General features: G+C 34.8%; 1 pseudogene; it reads left to right on the top strand.

Moving 5' to 3' along the window:
- Positions 1-18,718: 18,718 nt before the first annotated feature.
- Positions 18,719-23,008, top strand: part of LOC149554101 (G-type lectin S-receptor-like serine/threonine-protein kinase At2g19130) — a 60,192-nt pseudogene continuing 55,902 nt past the window's right edge.

Raw genomic sequence — 23,008 nt, 5'->3', positions numbered from 1 at the left:
TTAGAATCAATATTCCCATCCTCAAACTATAGAATCCCTATAGGGTTCAATATAGTCATGTCCTTAAGGAGTTCCTCATGCATCCCAACAATTTTGCTCTCAATGGCTTGCATTTCCTTGATTGCCTCCTTATAAACTAATTCTTTCCAACTCTTGTTTTTCATGATGAACAACATATAGGGATCTACATTCTTCATTGGATTTTCATTCAGAAAATTAAGTACTCCAAATTTCTCAACTTCACTTACCTAGAATACGATTGCGTATCACTAGCTCTACTCAGTTTCCCACCCTGGTGTCAAAGTTTGAATTTCTTCCAACATCATTTCTCCTTTGGCATACACATTGGTGAATTCTAGAATGAATTTATTACCTTCCTTGATGATAGTATTCACCCAATCTTTCAATGCATCTGATAGCAGTTCCCCACTTTGCATTTTCTTTACTAGTTGTTGGCTATCTATAGAGTTTGGGTTGAAGGATTGAGGGGCTTGAATGATTGGGAGAACTTTGAGATTCATTAAAGAATAGATATAAGTAGCCATAGTCATTACCATTCCCTTAAGCTCCTTTTTCTCCCTACTATCTTTTTCAAATTGGGTTAACATGTGATCAACATAAAACTTGAAAAAGTGGTTGCCTGTGCTCCTATTTATTGTTCCTAGTTCAACTAAAGTGACTTTGAAACCATCATTGTCAATCTCACCTAATGTTTTTTCCACTTATAGGTGGCTATTTCAGCTATGATTTTTTCAGTCATTGGGTCCTTAGTTAAATGAGCATCCATTTTCAATTTCTTAACATTTGAACCCCAGGTAGCATACTTGGTTACAATATTCTTTATAGGTGTTGAAACTGGCTGCTGATTTCTTTTCTTATTGATTGTATTGGATAACTAGGATGGGACATCAAGACTTATAGAGATTTCTTGAGCATCTCTGGTGGGAGTCATAAACCTTGGTTGATCAACCTTGGGGGCTTCAATGAACTTTACATCACCATTAGTGCCATCAAAGAATTTGATACCATCGGTTGAATCTTGTCCCTAAATTGACATCCTTTCTTTTTGAACCTGTGATCTGTCAAAAAAATAATGGTCTTCCTTTCTTTCCTCCTTAACATCTTTCTCTTCAAATTCTCAATTCTTTGCATGGCAAACAAAAAGGGAAATCCAAGCTCATTTTAAGAAGGAAAAATTACTTACGTGTGGAAGTACTACCTCATTATGAGGAATTTATAACAAATCACTCATATTAATGTTCACACATTTGAAGGCCTTCTAACATAATCACCTTATTTGATGACTCCCTTTGTGGTTGTATCGACAATGATTAGCCTCATTATAATAACCAATCCCCTTTCTAGCGAAAGATTTTCCTCTTTAAATCATAATTATGCCTTATTGCATTGGGAATTGAAACACACCTTTAATTATTAATCTCTGACACCACAATCAATTCCTTGTGAGATGATGGCTCAATTTTACAATGTGATCCATTTTCATCAAGAAGCCTTTATCGATGAATGGATTTGAACTACTTTGAACTGAGGTTCAAAGTGGTTCAAAGTGATTTAAAAGAATACCCCGCTACTTTGGCACACATTTCCTGCAAGAAAATCATTAGAGAAAAAATCCTTTGATTGAACTACTTTGAACTGCTTTGAACCAAATTTCGATGTGGTTCAAAGTGGTTCAAATGAAGATTCAATGACACGAAGAGTGTGGGAACTTTACACAACACTTCAAATGATGACAAATACATGGAGTGACATAAGAAGGACTTCAACAGTTGGATAGGCAAACATTTAAGGGTAAAATTTTAAATATGGTGACTCATTGGATAACTAAAAAGATCATAATCTATCAAAACAATGGTTAAACTATTATGTACTTTCACATCCTTTTCCTTAATATCAAAAACATGTTCCCTTGAACGTGCATAGACAAAACAAGTTTGTATCTAACATTAAAACCAGATTTATATAGTTGATTTATTAATATAGTTTTTTAGAGTATTATTTTATGATTAGACTTAAATTTGGTATAATTTTCAATTAGCTTGAAGATTGAAGTTTACTTAAGTGTTTAACTTTATTTATTTAATTGATATGGTTTTAAATATTCACACATTTATATAACTGATATTTTAAATTTAAATTTTCTTAAATAGTAATTTTTTCATTTTTTATGTTGTTTAAACATATATGTAGATTATATTTGATGGACCTAGCACCACCCCATCCCCCTCCTCCACCCCAGCCTCCACCCCCTCCATCTCCACCTCCACCTCCACCCCCACCTCCATGACCACCGAGTCCTCCTCCACCACCCAAAATAGATGATCTACGAGAGAGCATGGAGCATAATCTTAATAACCTCATGCAAGATATTGAGGTTATTAGGTGTGAGGCCCACCCCCCTTCTCACCTACTATGCCTTGTGGATAGCATGCAAGGCATCATTCAATCTATAGAGCATTTGGATAATGGTATTCATTGATTTAGATTATGGAGGCAAAACATGTGTTTCTTCTATTCTAATGGCTTATCATATAGAGAGGTGCATATCCTTAAAATAGGTAAAGGAAACTTTAAAGGCTATTTTGTAAAACCTAAGATGGGTGAGGAGATTAATTAGAGGAAGCCTCATATTTCTATTAGATGGTGCACACATCCATGCATAGCAGCACACTTTTGGGAGTAGTGGTGGATGGTATTTGACCATCCACCACATGCTAATCATGAGGTACCCATGTACTTTCTTAGGGAACTATGAGCTGAGTTTGAATCCCATTTATTTTGATATGAAATCACTTCAGGGAGTTGGTGGAGGGATGCCTTAGGATAGGCCTAGGGAAAAGCTGAGTGATAGAACAAGAAACTGCGGGTGACCTCAGCCCCTTGTTCCTCTTTCTATGCTTGTTTTACTAGCTCCACAACATCATTGAGCAGTTTCATCTGCTCTTACCTCTTTGAGTTCCCTTTTGAGAAAGTTAGTACAATAGTGGATGCAAGTGGCACATGTTTGTCCACTTGGAAATATTTGTACTAGCTATGGAGGCATATGTAGAGGCCCCCAAAGTGATGTTGATGCAGTGCACAGTGACCATTATGTTGAGTGTGCTAATTTTGATGATGATGTATACATTGCCCATGGTGATGGTAGTGATGAGATTCATGTGTCATCATTTGTTGACCTCATGAAGGGAGAGCCCAGAGATAGTCAAGAGAAGCAAGTAAAATTTTAATTAAAATTTAAATATAAAGTACATAATTATTTACTTTCTACATAACTGTGTAATTGTATTAACCATATTAATTTGTACTTTTGAAATAATAGAGAGTGGATGATACTGTTACTCCTAGGAGGCACTATAGTCTTTTTTCAAGACCTATAGATGTTGGCATCACTCATATGGTATGCACTTTGAATTACACTATAAAAATGTACATTTGAACTTGAATTTAATAACACATGTTCATATGTTCTTTTTATCTAATTTTGTAGGGATTGTTGACTGCTACATAGTTTGATGTCAGTAGAGGTCTTGATCCAATTACCATAGATGCACAACCTCAACTACATATGGTATGAACTTTTGAATAAAGAGAAATAATTTGTACTATTTTTATGTATACACATTGTTATTAACTTATAATCTAAACAATTTTGACTCAGCAAGTCAAATTGTGATGTGAATATCAGGAAATAACTGTGTGATTTTGAGTCAAACTCATTGACCCATGTTTCATGAGTAGTGATTCAACATGAATCCATCTCTCATGAGAATAAATGGAACACTTAGCACTCATTGGATCTAGGTGATGCTCACAGGGGTGAAGCACCAGAACTTCCCGGGAGGTCACCCATCCTAGTACTACTCTAGCCTAAGCACGCTTAACTACAAAGTTTCCTCCATAGATAAACCCAAATCTTGCAACCCCATTTGCAAAACCTTAAACAAGTTTTGTGCCTTATGAACCATTAATTAGAAAGCCCCTTAAGCTCATCAATTGATAAGTAGGAGATAATTTCCACAGCAAGTGAAATTGTGATGTGAATATCAAGATTTAACTTTGTGATTTTGAGTCAAACTCATGGACCCATGTTTCATGAGTAGTGATTCAACATGAATCCATCTCTCATGAGAATAAATGGAACACTTAGCACTCATTGGATCTAGGTGATGCTCACAGGAGTGAAGCACCGGGACTTCCCGAGAGATCACCCATCCCAGTACTACTCTAGCCTGAGCGCGTTTAACTATAGAGTTTCCTCCATAGTTAAACCCAAAGCTTGCAACCCCATTTTCAAAACCTTCACCAAGTGTTGTGCCTTATGAACCATTCATTAGAAAGCCGCTTAAGCTCATCAATTGATAAGTAGGAGATAATTTCCACAGCAAGTGAAATTGTGATGTGAATATCAGGATTTAACTGTGTGATTTTGAGTCAAACTCATTGAACCATGTTTCATGAGTAGCGATTCAACATAAATCCATCTCTCATGAGAATAAATGGAATACTTAGCACTCATTGGATCTAGGTGATGCTCATAGGGGTGAAGCACCGGGACTTCCCGAGAGGTCACCCATCCCAATACTACTCCAACCTGAGTACTACTTCATAAGGCACAACATTTGGTGAAGGTTTTACAAATGGGGTTGAAAAATTTAGGTTTAACTATGGAGGAAACTCTGTAGTCAGGCGCACTCAGGCTGGAGTAATACTGCGATGGGTGACCTCCCGGGAAGTCTCGGTGCTTCACCCTTGTGAGCATCACCTAGATCCAATGAGTGCTAAGTGTTCCATTTATTCTCATGAGAGATGTATTCATGTTGAATCACTACTCATGAAACATGGGTCAATGAGTTTGACTCAAAATCACACAGTTAAATCCTGATATTCACATCACAATTTGACTTGTTGTGGAAATTATCTCCTACTTATCAATTGATGAGGTTAAGGGGCTTTCTAATAAATGGTTCATAAGGCACAACACTTGGTGAAGGTTTTGAAAATGGGGTTGCAAGCTTTGGATTTAACTATGGAGGAAACTCTGTAGTTAAACGCGCTCAGGCTAGAGTAGTACTAGGATGGGTGATCTCTCGGGAAGTCCCGATGCTTCACTCCTGTGAGCATCACCTAGATCCAATGACTGCTAAGTGTTCCATTTATTCTCATGAGAGATGGATTCATGTTGAATCACTACTCATGAAACATGGGTCAATGAGTTTGACTCAAAATCACACAGTTAAATCCTGATATTCACATCACAATTTCACTTGCTGTGGAAATTATCTCCTACTTATCAATTGATGAGCTTAAGGGGCTTTCTAATGAATGGTTCATAAGGCACAACACTTGATGAAGGTTTTGCAAATGGGGTTGAAAGCTTTGGGTTTAACTATGGAGGAAACTCTGTAGTTAAGCGCGCTCAGGCTGGAGTAGTACTGGGATGGATGACCTCCCGGGAAGTCCTGGTGCTTCACCCCTGTGAGCATCACCTAGATCCAATGATTGCTAAGTGTTCCATTTATTCTCATGAGAGATGGATTAATGTTGAATCACTACTCATGAAACATGGGTCAATGAGTTTGACTCAAAATCACACAGTTAAATCCTGATATTCACATCACAATTTGACTTGTTGTGGAAATTATCTCCTACTTATCAATTGATGAGCTTAAGGGGCTTTCTAATGAATGGTTCATAAGGCACAACACTTTGTGAAGGTTTTGAAAATGGGGTTGCAAGCTTTGGGTTTAACTATGGAGGAAACTCTGTAGTTAAGCGCGCTCAGGCTAGAGTAGTACTGGGATGGGTGACCTCCTGGGAAGTCCTGGTGCTTCACCCCTGTGAGCATCACCTAGATCCAATGAATGCTAAGTTTTCCATTTATTCTCATGAAATATGGATTCATGTTGAATCACTACTCATGAAACATGGTTCAATGAGTTTGACTCAAAATCACATAGTTAAATCTTGATATTCACATCACAATTTTGACTCATTTATATATTTTATGTGTTTTGAATTTATGAACAAGAGATGGATCGTACTCATCCATACAGGCCTCAATATATTTTATTTTTGACTCCATCTTTTGATCATCATGCTAGCATACATTTAGACACATCTGTGACATTGGCTACTACTTAAGTATGATATATATACATGTTTTTATAGTGTATAAAAAATGCAGTGTACAAATTATGTATTTTTTAGTTTACATACTTTGTAATTATTCATGTATATATAATTTTGACTCAATGTTTATGTATCCATAATTTTAGGACTATGTTGCCATGAGTGTTGCTGAGAGTATAGGACTAGGCTAGATGGAGGTACCTACATCATCCTTTGAGGTCAGTATTGTGATTTATGTACATGCATAGTTCATTATGCTCTTGATCAAATCTTAAAAATGTATGTATTGTAAATTATAGGACCTCACCACTGCCGCATTTGGTAGCTTTCATAGTATACCCCCTCTCATTACAGAGGGACACCCATCTCATGTGGTATTTATTTTATTATGTCGTGAATATTTAACTTGTTTGTAAGCTAGATTTTGAAACCCATTTCAACTAAGCATGTACATGATGAGACATGCCTCATGTTACACAGGACAATCCATCTACCTCGTAGGGTATCCCACATGATGAGACAACTCATATTACACAGGATGATCCATCTAAGTCCTCTTCACGTGGAGTAAAGAGGACATTCAATCCGATAGATTAGGTCTTGTTGGAACCTTTAGATTGTGTTTTTATGACACATATTATTTATTTTGATACACTTTGTGTTAGGATAGTTAACTATATTATATGTATTTTTTGACTTCATAGATCATGTTATGACATGTTAGACCACGTACTATTATTTTATGACTTCTTATCATGCTAGTGTATGTAGTATATATTATTATGTTAAATCATGTTTTAAGTATTCAAACCAATTTCCTTATTGTGACATATTTTATTCATGAACATATGACACATTTTTTAAGTATATATGGTACATGAACAATAATTTTAACTATTTATAGAGCATTAGTACTAATATCAAAAAGATTATTGCATAAATATCACATCAAATTTATGCATTGAGATTCATACAAATAAATTGACCTACTATTATAAATATTTTTCATCCTAAAAATTAAAATTTATAAAATTGAGGTAAAGATTGAATATTTTTTTTATGAAATGATGGATGATACCCTTCCTTTCACACATTTTCTCATCAAGTGTCACTTTGGCTAGAATGCCTATTTTTCTAGACAAGACACTTGATGTCTTATCATGTTGTTACATTTTATTAAATATATTTACTTATGTAATTAAATAACCAATTGAGGTAGTTTTAATGTGTCCTAATTGGTCCTAATATATTGTTAGCTTTTGTAATGGGTCCTGGGGCCACTTACAATCCATTATGACCCTTTATGATACATTAGAATCATTAACATCCCATTTGTGTGTCCTACTATAGTTAATACGTTCTAAGGGGTCCTAATAGGCCCTAAGATGTCCTAGGACCACTAAGAACCCATTATGACCCTTCATGATATTATTAAGACCACTTAAAATCCAAGAGGAAACATTAGGACTGATTACAACCACTTAAGAGCTATTATAATGCCTTTGGACATAGTAGTGTATCGTATGATGGTGAATGTGTTTAGGGGGGTTATAATTGGTTCTTATGTGTCCTAATGGCCCCTAATGGGTTATAAAGGTTCCTAAAAGGTCCTAAAAGGTCATGGGATCACTTAAAACACATTAGAACCCCTTAAGACACAGGAGGACCCATTAGGGCATATTATAACTCATTAGTGTGTCTTATGCCCCTTAAGATTATCTAAGAGGCATTAATGGATTTGAATATATTTGAAATGGTCATAATGTGCACCCTAAAGGGTATTAATGTGTTTTCAAACCACATAGGACCAATCGTGATCCGTTGTGAGATATTAGGACCACTTAGGACACATTACTATGTCTTGCAGTGGTTAATGTGTTATAAGAGGTTTTAATGGGGTCTAATGGGTCCTAATGTGTGAAAATGGACCCTAATGTGTCCTAATGAGACCTAATGTGTACTAATGGGTCCTAAAAATCCCTAATGTCCCCTTAGAACATATGACTCATTAAGGCACATTAGACCTCTAAACAGTGTCCTACAATGACTAATATGCTATAAAGGCTCATAATGGATCATAATGGTTCCTAGGAGGTTGTAATTAGTCTCAAGGATTCCTAGAACCACTTAGGACCCACTAAAACTCTTTATGAAAAAATAGGATTGAATAGTACACATTACAACCCTAAAGTGTATCCTACAATGATTAATGTGTTCTAAGGGTTCATAAGTTGTGTTAATGGTAAGAATGGCTTCTAAGGAGTCATAATGGGTCCTAAGGTTTCTTATGACCACATATGTCCCATCAAAACCTCTTGGAAACATTAGAATGTACTAGGATACATTAGAAAATATTACTTTTAGGACTACAATAACTAATGTGTTGTAAGGGGTACTAAGAGGTGCTAATTTTCCTAAGGTGTCCTAATGGGTCCTAATGTGTCCTAAGGGGTCATTATGGGTCCAAAGGGATTGTAAGACCACATAGAACCCATTATAACCCTTTTTGATAAATTACAAGCACTTATAACCCTCCCCATATCCCTCCCTCCCTCTCTCTCCCTCTCTTCCTCCTTCACTTCCTCTCACCTAATATAACATGGTTAAACATACATGTTAATTATCAACATAACAATAGCATATAATCAATACAATGAGTAATGATCTTTAAATTATCATGTACAAGTGAATGGTTTAATATTACAATCAATAGTAATTTGAAACTTCAAACAATCATTAATGTAAACATGCTTGAATGCAAAAGTAATGGGAAAAAATAGGTCATTACTTAAATTGACAATTAATTTATAATACCAAGTGCACACTTTAACTTTCAAATAGAAGTAAACTCCTATTTTTAAATGTGTTTGTACAACATATTTCACAATATATGTAAGACAATGTCAATGATAAATTTATAGAAGTGAACTCAAAATGTAAAATTGGTTCAACACATCTCTTCAAATGAGATCCTATAAAATAAAATTGTAAAACAAAAACACATGTTAATAAATGCATAAATTAATATGAGATATCTGAACTATGTAAATATATGTTTAATATGTATGTACTCACTATGTGGAATTATACAAGATGTTGATGTTTGATCCACTTTAGCATTTAAATTTGCATAAATTGTAATTGAGACTTGAATAAGAGCAATATATATAATTTATCCAATTTGGTATTGACAACACAAACATACATGTAATTAAATTATATAAGTACATATATAAAAATAACACAATAAAGAAAAAACTTACATGTGTTTGATTTAAATGTAGTCATCCCACTGTACCATCTACATCCTTTCTCTTTAGCAATGCATCTATGATTGTCTCATGCTCGTCCATAATACCTTATTGGCAGATCTCCCTTTGTATCTTTCTAATTTGATATTCATTGCCACAACCAAATGAGAATAGTGTAAAATATTCTTTTCAGATTGGTAGTCTTCAAATGTTGGTGAACCATTTCTTCCTGTTAGGTATCTACGTAGCTAGGTGCTAGCTACAATGACAAACCCAATTGGATACTCAAAACCATCATCGTCTACTTGATGACATATCAAATTTTTCTTAGGTTCCACACATCTAGCTAGCCAATACTCAGTCTATATATCATTATTACTAGGCACAATAATAGCATAAACATGTCTTACAAGATAAGATAAAGTATGAAAAAACTTTAATCACATGAGCACATATGCAAATTATATAAATTGAAGCATGAGATCACAACAAAATCTAATTAAATTATGCATACCAGATTCTATGAGGTTTGAAATATGATCATAGTCTTCTGATTCAAAAATAATATTCTATCCTTCATTTACTATATCATCTTAAAAATGTGTGTTAATAGGTCTAATGATTTTTGTTTCCAATCTTCAACCCATTATGTATTCTTGCATTCTTCCTAGTCACCTACAAGACAAAATTGACAAAAACAAGCAAGCACCCTAGTCCATATAGTCCAAGTGTTAGAATCTGAACTTCTAAATGAGTGCCATTTAGCTTACCCACTAATTGTATCACAATCATATCTTGAAAGGATATTCTTCTCTTCAACTAAGTAGAAGAAACATTTGATTATAGAGTTCTCACTTGATCTTGTGTATAAATATTTATTACACCATTCAATAATCTCAAGTGCATTTTTGAATTTATCTTTTTCCTCAAATTTTAATTGCTCTCTGCTAAGGGCTCTCTTCACGCATGCACCAACACCATCATGTTCTCCTTTACCATGTCCAGCCTCAAAAAAACTCCACACATGTTGGATGTTAATTTGCCTATGTGTCATACTCAACCAATAGAATATTCTAGCATTCTTGAATTATCCTGTACAATTATCTGACCATATCCAATTTTATGTCATTTGAATTTGTCTCTCTTTTAAATTATCATGAAAGACCTTGAAACAATATTGGACAAACTTAGATGAATGGAGTTTATTATCACTCATATTAAAATGGTACTCTCTCAATATTTTTTAATCCTCCTTCGTACTATGAAGTGCATGCCTATAAACTATATGAACATAAATTGTTACTTGCACTGAATTGTAATATTGTGGTTGTACCTCTTCTTCTAGTGCAAGTGTGTAGTTCTCTGCAAAGTCAACAACTGAAAGTATAGTACCACTTGAAAATGTATTCTTATAAATACAAAATTTTCCATCAATCCATCAAGCATATTGAGAGTGCTTAAGATATTTTGGTATCATCACACTCTTAAACTCATCCATAAATGCATGAAAACTAACTTTATCTATAACTAGATCACACCTTCTTCCAATCTTCCCATCCTTTAATGGATATTCAATAGTTTTAAATCTTTTTACCTCAACTAATTTTTGTTTAAAAGTAGTCAAGGTATTTTCATGTAAACATTCATCTAACAAAGAAAGATTGTTGCACATATCACATTTACTAGAAAGACATGCATTGAAAAGAAAGTATTGATCATTAGGTGGCTTACAATACAAACCTGATATGAAATCATTTATAGTTTGAGGTGGTATTTTTATACCACATTACTGCAACATTTCATTACTATGCATGGTACTATGTATAGATCAAAATACATCATAATGGTAACAAAATTGAACATGAGTTTTACAACAACATGTGATTCTTTCCTTGTTAATCCTTACTTACCATGGTTTACACTTTTCAAAAGACCTTTGACTAATGGTAATATTTAATACCTTACCATCTAGAAATTTTCTAAACAATTCAGTTTGAGTCATGTCCAAAAAGTGTAACTTAGGATGTGGATCACATATTTTTGACCCAATTCTCAATTTAAGAACATCTCTTGAATTAGGTGATACTTTTGTATTATCAAGCCAATTTTTTTCAACCAAACTTTTGACTTCATTAGTAAGTTTCATATCACATCTTAGGAGTCTACCACTAGAATTCCACAAAATATTTGCTAGATCACATTCAAATTTAACCCTTCTCTTTACAACTCTTTCTAAAGTTTTATGATTCATATTAAGATATCCACTTATGTTGCTAATCAATCTTTTGTTAATTGTTGATTTTTTAACTAAAGCTGTCATTATTGCTCATCGTACTGCATTTTTATCTTTAGAGCGACTTCTCTTTCCAATAACATTAAAGGCACTAGCAAACAGTGGATACAACTTGTTTTAAAGACTCATTTTTATTCTTTGGTTTTGCATACATTCCTAACCTTCTCATTATTTTTTTCATTTTAGACATTTTAATTAGTTACAACAACAATTGACATTGAAACCCAAATTTCTTATTATAAAAAAAATGTCTATATAATCTATTAGCATGTTTCCTAATTTGTCTCCATGAAACCAATCCCTCAAGATTATCTAGCACATCATTAGGAATATGAAAGTTATGTTCAAACACTTTACTATCATTCTAACCTATTTGTTCAGTAGTTGGTGTTTCTATGTCTAAATTCATGCAATTTGTTTTGCAATTGACATTTCATTTTCACTGTTATTTGGGATTTGAATCTCATTTTCATTTTTTCTTGTATTTCTTTTGGGGCATGCATTTCCATTGGAGCTTTTTGTGCATGACCATTTGACAATTTATTCTCATCAAGAAAATCTAAATCATTTAAATCGTAACTTTCTTCTAAAAAATCACCAATTTCATTACGAGAAAAAATTTGAGGGTTTGGAGACACACCTATATTGAATGTTTGATTAGAATGTGCACTTGAATTTTCTTGTATTGGGTTATCTTCTTTGGCCTCTTCATCCATCATGGTATCCTCAATGTTTTTCTCCTTTGAAACATTGTTCAAGTCTCTAATTTCTTTGTCATCTCTCTCGTTGACATCATGCTTCATTCTCTTTATTTGTTGCAATCTCTACATCTATTAGAACTTTTATTTTCTTCTTTCTTCATTGTTTTGATCCCATGTTTGCACCAGTTTTGAATTTGAATCAATAGTTTGCAAATTGTAGAAGAAGAAAAGAAAATAGAATAGCTATGATAGAATTCACCATTGCAGATCAAAACTATTATTCAATCATTGAAATTCACCCTGTGGGGCAGCTTTTGTGGCCCAAAAAGTACATTAAAATTGGTACCTGATTGCTTAAAAATTGGGTACCTAATTTTTAAACGATCGAGTACCCAATTCTTACAATGGTTAACATGCAATCGAGCACCCGATTTTTGAATCACAAATCGAGTGCTTGATTCTTGAGACATGAGCTAGAATTTAGAATGGTCATGACTTTTGTATGGAGTTTTGCCTCGAGGAAAGGCATGGCACAGGCTTGGTCCCACCAAGCCATGCCTTTATGGACCATTTTTTTCTAAGGCAATTAGTCGACAATTTCAGGGATTGTCATAATTTTTATATGGTCATCCCCATATAATTTTTTGATGAAACAAAAACCATTATAGGTCTTACTGTTCTGATTGCAAAAATGTTAATTTTATAGTTTTATTAGTTTATTTGCTATTTTTCCATTATTTATTAATCAAAACTATCTCTTAAATGTTAGAAAGTGACATTCACTAAAACTTGAATAACTTTTTTATTTTATAATTTTTCTTAAATTTATTTATGTCATCAATCTACATACAATTCTTTTGAGGTTTTTAAAAAAAAAAATTGAAAAAAGTGAAATTTTGATCAAATTATGGTGTCTGTACACGAGCGTGGTATGGTCCTGAAACAAACATTTTGAAAAAAGTGGTTTTTAAAGATCTGTACCAAAAAAAAACTATCATATGGGTATATGAATAAATTACATATTCAAAAAGAAGATCTCGGGCACTACAATTTTTATTTCTGAATTTTTTTAATATTTAATCTCTAAATGACTCAAATTTTGGCATCAATTGACAAAATATTTCAAAAACAAGAAAGACACTTCCACTTTTTGGCCAAAAGTGAGACCCAACTTCTTGTACTGAGCCTTAATTAGAATAGAAGTGCAAAGTTGTCAATTCACATTTGATGAATACAAGAGATATACTGATTACATAAATGACATGTATTAGCGGTTCAAGAACTTGGCATACCCAATACAAGAATGGCTCTCCAAAGATGATTGTTGATTACAAAGTTTTCTATAACAAAAGAGGCAAGCAATGACACATAAGTGCACTCCATCATAACATTACATATAACAATGAGGTAACTATTTTTATAAATAGAAAACATGTATCACTTCCCATTTTCCATCTAAACCAATTTTTATGATAGTTGATGAACATAATTTGTGTGACACTTGTGCAATTCCATTTTTTAGCCACAAATATACATGTCATTTTCAATTACCTAAATAAGTATTAAATTAAAAATAAATTAAACCATTTTCAAACAAGTGCAAAATTTGTAAAACAAACAGTAGTGGTTGTAACAAAAATTATTTTAGAAAAATACGAAATACTTATTGCACACTAAAATACTACAAATAAATTATACAATTTATAATTAATCGAGTTGAAATTTGGACGACTATACATTTTAAAACACATTCGAAATACCTAATTGCGATAACAAAGTTTCTTTTGAATATTGTTTTAAGCCCTGATCTGTTGCCGTAATTGTCAAACCTGTTGGTAGGAGTAATTTCTCCCACCGTCCATAGCCGTACAACAGTCCACCGTCCAGCCCAACTCAGCCGTCCACAATCAAAGAACTCTGCAGCACCATCAACAATAAATTGCAGATAACTTAGCCGTCCAGCCCACCGTCCAGCCCACAAAATAACAGTCCATGTTTAATATAATATAACATGTTTAAAATGTTCTATGTGGATTCTAGAGTATTGTCAAATCTCTATAAATAGATGTCTTATGTAATGCATTTGTGCAAGGCAGTAAGGCAATAAAATCAGTATTATTTTTGTGTATTTGTCTTTCTCTTTGCCTTCAAATTGGTATCAGAGCATGAAGAGTTGGGCCTAAGAGGAAAAGAATTATGTGTTGATATGTATAACTGTTGTAGTAGTGAATGAAGCTTCTAATGTTTTCTTGATTGCAGATCATTATCAGCTTCTAAAGTTGGAGACTAGTGGCTGCCAAGATTGAGAGAAGAAAAGATCACAGGTTAATGTTTGAAGAAGGTATGAGCTGATTTCTTGGAGTAAAGTCTAATGATAAAAAAAAAAATTGTTAGAAGGGGAAAATAAGCATTATAATGTTGTTTGTTTAAGCTATATGTCATTGGCTTAGACTTGTTTGGTGGATTTTCTTTGTAAAGAAAAGTTTAAAATTGTAACGTGCAGTTGTAACTATGTATTAATATGGCTCCAGGAAGTAGTATAGCTCAACCACAAATTTCAATATTTTCTAGTAAAAATTATGAATTTTGGGCTATAAAAATGAAGACACTATTTTTTCTCAAGGCATATGGGATCTTATTGAAAAGGGTTTTATTGAACCACAAGATGAGTCTACATTAACACAAGATGAAAAGGATAAATTACAAGATAACAGGAAAAAGGATGCTAAAGCATTGTTTCTAATTCAACAATCTTTAGATGAATCAATTTTTCCTAAGGTTTGTACTGCTAAAAAGTCTAAAATTGCATGGGATATTTTAGAAACATCATATCAAGGGACATCAAAAGTTAAGATTGCTAAATTGCAAACTTTAAGGCATGATTTTGAAAATCTGTGTATGAAGGATTCAGACTCAATTGATCAATTTCTAAATCAAGTAATGAATGTGGTTAATCAAATTAGATCATATGGTGATGATTTGACATATCAAAAAGTTGTTGAAAAGATACTTCGTTGTTTGCCTAGAAAATTTGATGCCATTGTTGTTGCCATTGAAGAATCTAAAGATTTGACAATACTATCTATTGATGAATTGATAGGCTCACTTTTATCTCATGAATCAAGAATGAACAAAAATAACAAGAGAATGCATTTAGATCGCAAGTATCTTTTGGTAGAAGAAGAGAGAACAAATCAATCCATTCAGAGTTTGAATAGAGGATGTGGCAGAAGTTCATTCCAACACCCATCATCAAGGTTTGATAAATCTCGAATTCAGTGTCATTATTGTAAGAGATTTGGCCATATTACAAGTGAATGTAGAAAGAAACAAGAGGATATTGAAAAGAATGTTGCTAATTACTCAGATGTATCTGATAACAATTCAGGAAGTTTATTTATAACTTGTAATGTTGCTCAAGAAAGCTCTAGTGATATATGGTTCCTAGATAGTGGATGTAGTAACCACATGATTGGAAATAAAGATTTGTTTTCTAGCTTGGATGATTCTATAAAATCTGAAGTAAAGCTAGGAAATGATAGTAAAGTCTTTGTAATGGGAAAAGGTGTTATAAATGTCTTGACAAAAAATGGAGGAAAAAGATATATTCCTGATGTGTATTTTGTGCCTGGATTAAAACACAATCTCATGAGTGTTGGTCAACTAGTACAAAAGGGTTACAAAGTTTCTTTTGATAATGATGTTTGCACAATCTTGGATAGAAATCCTAGTGGCAGGTTAATTTCAAGGGTCAACATGACACAATATCGAATGTTCCCCCTCTAGATTCATTGCATTCAAGGAGGAAAAGAAGTTAGTTTCAAAATAGTATACTCAGATCAGTCGTGGCTATGGCATTTGAGGTATGGTCATCTTCATTTTGATGCTTTGAGTTTGTTACAAAAGAAGAATATGGTGAAAGGATTGCCTCAAATATTGAAACCACCAAGTTTATGTGAAAGTTGTATTTTGGAAAAGCAACATAGAGAAAGCTTTCCGGTAGGAGGTTCATATAGAGCAAGAGCACCATTGGAATTAGTTCACACTGATATATGTGGACTTATGCAAACTCCATCTTTAGGAGGAAGTATATATTTCCTAACATTTATTGATGATTTTAGCAGGAAGATTTGGATATACTTTTTCAAACAAAAAAGTGAAGCTTTTGAAAATTTCAAGGAGTTCAAAAATTTGGTTGAAAAACAAAGTGGTCACTACATCAAGGTATTGCAATCTGATAGAGGTGGTGAATTCAGTTCTAATGATTTTCTAGAATTTTGCAGATTTCATGGAATTAAGAAGCAATTTACCACAAGGTACACACCACAAAAAATGGTGTAGCAGAAAGGAAGAACAAAACCATAATGGAAATGGCAAGGAGTATGTTGAAGGCCAAAAATCTATCCAATGAGTTTTGGGCAGAAGCAGTAGCATGTGCTGTATACATTTTGAACAGGAGTCCTACAAAGAGTGTTAAGACCACAATTCCACAAGAAGCATGGAATGGTAAGAAACATACAGTATCCCATTTTAGAGTTTTTGGTTGTGTTGCTTATTCATTAGTTCCATCTGAATTGAGAAAGAAATTGGATGATAAAAGTGAAAAATGCATCTTTATTGGTTATAGTGAAGAATCAAAGGCTTATAGATTGTATAATCCCATTTCAAAGAAATTGATCATTAGCAGGGATGTTAAATTTGAAGAAGAAGATTCATGGCATGAAAATGATAACAAACAAGTCACAAGAGGAGCACCAATATTACAAGGTGATGATGAATTAAAGGAATAAGGGACTCAATCAACACCCAATACTCGACCAAGGAACTTTGTGCAAGGTGCCTCACCTCCAAGTTCAAATGTAAGTGATAAATCTGATTCAACATTCTCAACACCAGGATACAAAGGTAAGAAGACAAGAAGCTTAAAAAAAATATATGATCAAGAAGAAGAGAATGTAGATATTTACTCAAATTTTGCTTTATTTTCTTGTGATCCATTATATTTTGATGAAGCAATTAAAGAAGATAAATGGATCAAGGCAATGGATGAAGAAATAACACATGGAAATTAATGAATTTACCTAAAAGAAAAGAATGTATAGGAGTCAAATGGGTTTACAAAACTAAATTTGATGAAAAAGGTGAAATTGTTAAACACAAGGCAAGACTAGTTGCTAAAGGTTTTTGGTTTGACATATTGATGAACCATGTATGTGAAAAGGATTTCTATAGAACTAGTGAGTACAGCGGTTGGGCACCCATGTATCTCGGTAGATGGATTTCTTTTTATATGGACTCAATAATTAGTTTGATGCAGATACAAAAGAGAAACACCCAGAGTGATGATAGTTTCCTTGTAGTGATGATTCATGGTCAGTAGAACCAATCAATGCTTGGTTTGTAAACCATTGGAGTGCAAAGTTTATGGTGATCTTGAAACCATCTGTGTGATATTTGTGGAGTTCGTGGTGAGCTTGGAACCACTTCAGAATTGCATTGGTTAGGGGTAAGCCATAAAACCCGAAGTAATTATAATGAGGAAAAACAATATAAATGCAGTAGCATTAGTGACAGAAATTAAGAGGGAGTGTTGGCAAGAGTAATTTCTCCCACCGTCCACAGCCGTACAACAGTCCACCATCCAGCCCAACTCAGCCGTCCACAATCAAAGAACTCTCCAGCACTGTCCACAATAAATTGCAGACAACTTAGCCGTCCAGCCCACCATCCAACCCACAAAATCATAGGTGATTTTTTCCCGGGATCAAATGGAAAAAGTCGTGATATATGTCATGTTGCGATCAAAGATCAAATTCACGACGTGTTAAAAGTCGTGGAAGGACTGGTGCAAATGAGATAAACTCACGCTAAGACTCTGTGTATCTTAATGACCTATCGCTTTTATCGGTCTTTACCATGCTCCTCTTGCGTCTTTACTACGACCACTGACTTCTAAGTATGCATTCAAAAGTTCAAAAGTTGACCCGCGTCTCTTTAACCTTTCACATGCAATGTTACGGTCAGAGTTACTATTTTGTCTCTTTAATATTAAGATTTACAAATATATTAAATATTAAATACTAAGAACAGTAACTCCCACACGGTTTGGAACGGTAACTCTGACCGCAACATTGAATGTTTTGAATGGCGGTTCTCTTTAAAATCTCAGACCATCCATGGAATAGTCTCTTCCAAACATGTAATTTGACTGTTAAGGTCTCTTGGAAGTGACTTCTCTCCTTCCGGAGGGTTTTCGCTTGAGCATGCCTCCTATACATTAACTCTAGAGGTAGATTTCTCCATCGTTAAACTGTACTTGAGGAATGGAGAAAATTAGGCAGAAGTTTTGCTTAAGCCTGCTTTTGTTATTTGGAGTGTGTATCCAACTGAAAAGTTGTGCTGTTGCAGTGGAGGGTAGGGATACTCTTTCCCTGGGCACCTCAATTACTGGAAATCGGACAATAATTTCAAAGAATGGTACTTTTGAACTGGACTTCTTCAACCCAAATGGTTCCAATAGCTGGTATATCGGCATCTGGTATGCAAATTTGAAAGAGAGAACGTATGTGTGGGTTGCTAACAGGGAGACTCACGTGAAAAACAGACCTGGCATTTTGAAGCTTTCAGACGGAGGTGATCTTGGACTGTTCGACGCAACGGGTGCTTCTCTTTGGTCTGTCAATGTGTCCAATAAGTCTTCTAAGGCTGTGATATGAGAGTTTGGTAACTTTGTAATGGTCAGTGGTGACAACAAATCTGAAACTGTTTGGCAGAGTTTCGACCATCCAGTCAACACTTTATTGCCAGGCATGAGATTCGGCAGACAACAAAAGTTGGTCTCTTGGAGAAGTTCAGTGGATCCTTCTCCTGGCCTTTATTCTTATCAGCTGGATCCATCTGGAACCAAACAATTCATCTTAAAATGGAACAATTCTATACAGTATTGGACAAGTGGAACATGGGACGACAAAGTTTTCAGTCAAATTCTAGAAATGGCAGACAGAGACTTCTACAATATGAGTGTTGAAGATACTAAATCTGGTGTGTATTTCACATTTGCATTGACAAAAATCAAGAACGCGCTCTCACGATACGTCCTAACGAAGTCTGAAGGGATGCAATTATATCTTCTGCTCGATAAGGGTGAATGGAGCGTGATGTGGTCTCAACCGAGGGATCAGTGTTTGGTATATGGTCTCTGCGGCACCTATGGAATTTGCAATTCCAACAACCTTCAGTTCTGCAGCTGCGTGGAAGGCTTCACCCCAAAAGACACTCGCGCCCGGGAGTCGGGAGAGTCTTGGTCGAGTGGTTGTGTTCGCCAGAGCTCGTTGAATTACAACCCTAAAAATGGAAGCACGGACGGATTCATGGAACTCAGCGTCACTTTGCCTGATGCTGAATCCGCATCCTTATACCCTGCAACCACAAAGAAAGATTGTGAGAAAGCCTGCCTCGTCAACTGCTCCTGCACCGCGTTCTCTTTCAGTCTGCCTTCGGGGCCGTGTTAGATCTGGTCAGGAGATTTCTTGAACACGCCTAAATCTCTTCCCTCAGGAAACAATTCAAATCTTTTCATTCGTTTAGCTGCTTCTGCACTTTCTCAGGCCAACGACTCTGCTTCCTCCAAGCATAAAATAGCAACTATCGTAGGTGCAGTGCTAGGTATCGTGGGTCCTCTCGTCATTTCTTTGGGTGTCTTTTCAATTTTAATATGGAGGAGGCATGGGCAGAGGGCTCCGCGACCATCTATGGTGAGACATCCAGATCCGTCAGACTCTTTTCTAAGAATGTACAGCTACATCGAGTTGAAGATTGCAACTCGAAATTTCAAGTCCAAGCTGGGAAGTGGAGGATTCGGTTTTGTGTTCAAAGGACATTTATTCGACGGCACGCCTGTGGCTGTAAAGAAGATGGAGGGCTCAAGACAAGATGAGAAGCAATTTTGAGTAGAAATCAGTTCTCTTGGTAACATACAACATGTCAACTTGGTCAGGCTTCGAGGGTTTTGTGCTCAAGGATCCAAACGCTTACTTATCTATGATTATATGCCAAATGGCTCTCTGAATTCCATATTGTTCAATAGTAATTCCAAACGCCAAAAAAATGTGCTTGATTGGGAGACCCGAATCCATATTGCCTTAGGCACTGCACAAGATTTACGTTATCTCCACGAGGAGTGCAGAGATCGCATCATTCACGGTGACGTAAAACCCGAGAACATTCTTCTCGACAATAATTTTTTACCAAAATTAGGCGATTTTGGATTACCAAAGCTTGTGTGTAGAGATTTCAGCCGCGTCCTGACCACAACGAGAGGTACAAGAGGGTATTTGGCTCCAGAGTGGATCTCTGGTCTTCCCATCACTGCCAAGGTTGATGTGTACAGTTTTGGTATGACGCTCCTGGAAATCATTTCTGGTCGAAGAAATTTGGACTTAAACATTCAAAATTCAAGTATGTATCACTTTCCTACATGGGCTGCTACTCAAATTTACAATAGAAACACAATGAATATTGTGGAGGAGGGTATTGCAAAAGAGAGACATGTTGAAGAGGTAAGAAGATTAAATATTGTAGGGTTGTTATGCATTGAAAAGGATGAAGAGGTGAGACCAAGCATGGGGCAAGTGGTGCTAATGTTAGAAGGGAAGATGCAATTACAAATTCAGCAGATTTCGGGCATCCTGTTTATGGAAAGGAATGAAAATCAAAGTGATATAGATAGTGATGAAACTAATTATCATTAGTTAGAATAGGAGAGAAGAAACTTTTTTTTTTTTGCATATTACTATTTAAATGTACATTTTTTCCTTAAATTTAAGCAGCTGGAATGTTCTCATGTCAATTTTTAACTACAAGAAAGGGAAAAGCCATAATCCTTTCATAATCGTAGTTGCTTTAAAGTAAAAATAAACTTTTAAAAAATGTGAGATAGGCTGAGCGAGGAGGAGCTACAATTGCTTAATAAAAAAAATGATACAACACTTTATCATATTCATTCCTCTTCTTTTTATTTGCCATCCTTTTTGCTTTCATATTTTATTTGTATTAAATTATCTTTTAAGAGAACTACTTATACTACTATCTATAGGTCCACCAAGTCCACAACTTTGAAATGTCCCTTTACTGATTTTATATGATATTTCAAGCCTCTAATCAGATCTTTAAGATCAAACAACCAATCTTTCAAAAATCCACCAATTTCTCAATACACCCCAAATCGGGTATGCCGGAAATAGTGCCAAAAACTTTACAGCTTCACATATTATTAGTAAATTTGAAAGTGGACATTTTTAGAGAATTTTTAGTAGTATAACAGCCTACAAAATGACATTTTCAGATCTGTATAACATTTACACAACAACTCCCAAACAGAGGATAAAAACAATGCTCATCGAGCTCCCAAAAACAAAATAGAATAGCCCAGAAACACCACAAAAATACTAATAGTCTATCACAGAAGTATAATCATGATCAAATACATATATTCAGCTCTATTTTAACATCTAAAAGTCTGAAATACAGCAGCAACCCAAACTGATATGAAATACTCAACCGGAAACACCAAATTCTTACAAAAAACACACCCGAAAATTCACAAATTTGCATTGTTCAGCACAAAGGCAAACTCTGCATGAGCGTGCACATGGAAAGGCTTCAAACTCCCATCCTTAGCCTTCCTAGAAACCTACAAACTCCCATTCTCCATAGGTTTCGCAGCCTCTGAAGAACAACAAAGAAATGAGCAAAAATCAAGTTTTGGAATCAGCCCAAAATGCCTCCAAACCACTTAAAAGAGGGCATAACCCTAACTCACATCCAAGAGGGGTTAATAAAACATATTTTAATAATAATTTTCATTTATTAGTCCATTAGCTTCCAAAGATTATCCCCTTTTTCTAAAATTTCACCTTTTTGGGCCTGCCTGCCTTGGTAAAGATTATTATTTTTAATTATTTGAAAAGGGGACATTACAAGTCCTCCCCTTCCAAATATTGCTTGTCCTCAAGAAATGGCTAAACAATAAACCAATCAATCCACCTGGATTCCAAATGTAGTCATGAACTATACTATTATCAATTAACATAGGCTCCTGCAATATCCTCTGCAATATAACCAAGAGGAATCCATAATCCAACTGACAATTACAGCTCAACCAAACTCCAAAATAAAAACTTCCACAATCAGAAACCCACGAGACACAAACTCTTAGAACATCAAAACCCAAATAAAGTGGACAAATCAAATTGCCAACACAGTAAATACCATCAACGCATCCCATTGGCCTATACGAAATGTACAATCCAACTCTGCAACAATGGTGAATGCTCCTGAATGAAACTATACCAAGTATGGAGAATCCACACACTATACAACTCCTACAGTCAATACAACTCTGCAAATCACCAGCCACTATCTCATAACCATAACTCCCATGCACCCCTGATGATGAAAAGCCATCACAAGATAAACAATAAGAAATGGAACCCAAACCAAATTTGTTTGCCATCAACTCCTCAACACAAGTATCAAATGCTAACTAATGTACATACCCTACAATATAATGTTGATAAAAAAAACCAACCTCAGTCAACAACTCACCATGAACA

This window comes from Cupressus sempervirens, chromosome 6 (assembly GCF_028749045.1).
Source record: "Cupressus sempervirens isolate cs-2001-9-10 chromosome 6, ASM2874904v1, whole genome shotgun sequence".
NCBI lineage: Eukaryota > Viridiplantae > Streptophyta > Pinopsida > Cupressales > Cupressaceae > Cupressus > Cupressus sempervirens.
This window is presented reverse-complemented; position numbering and strand designations above follow the sequence as displayed.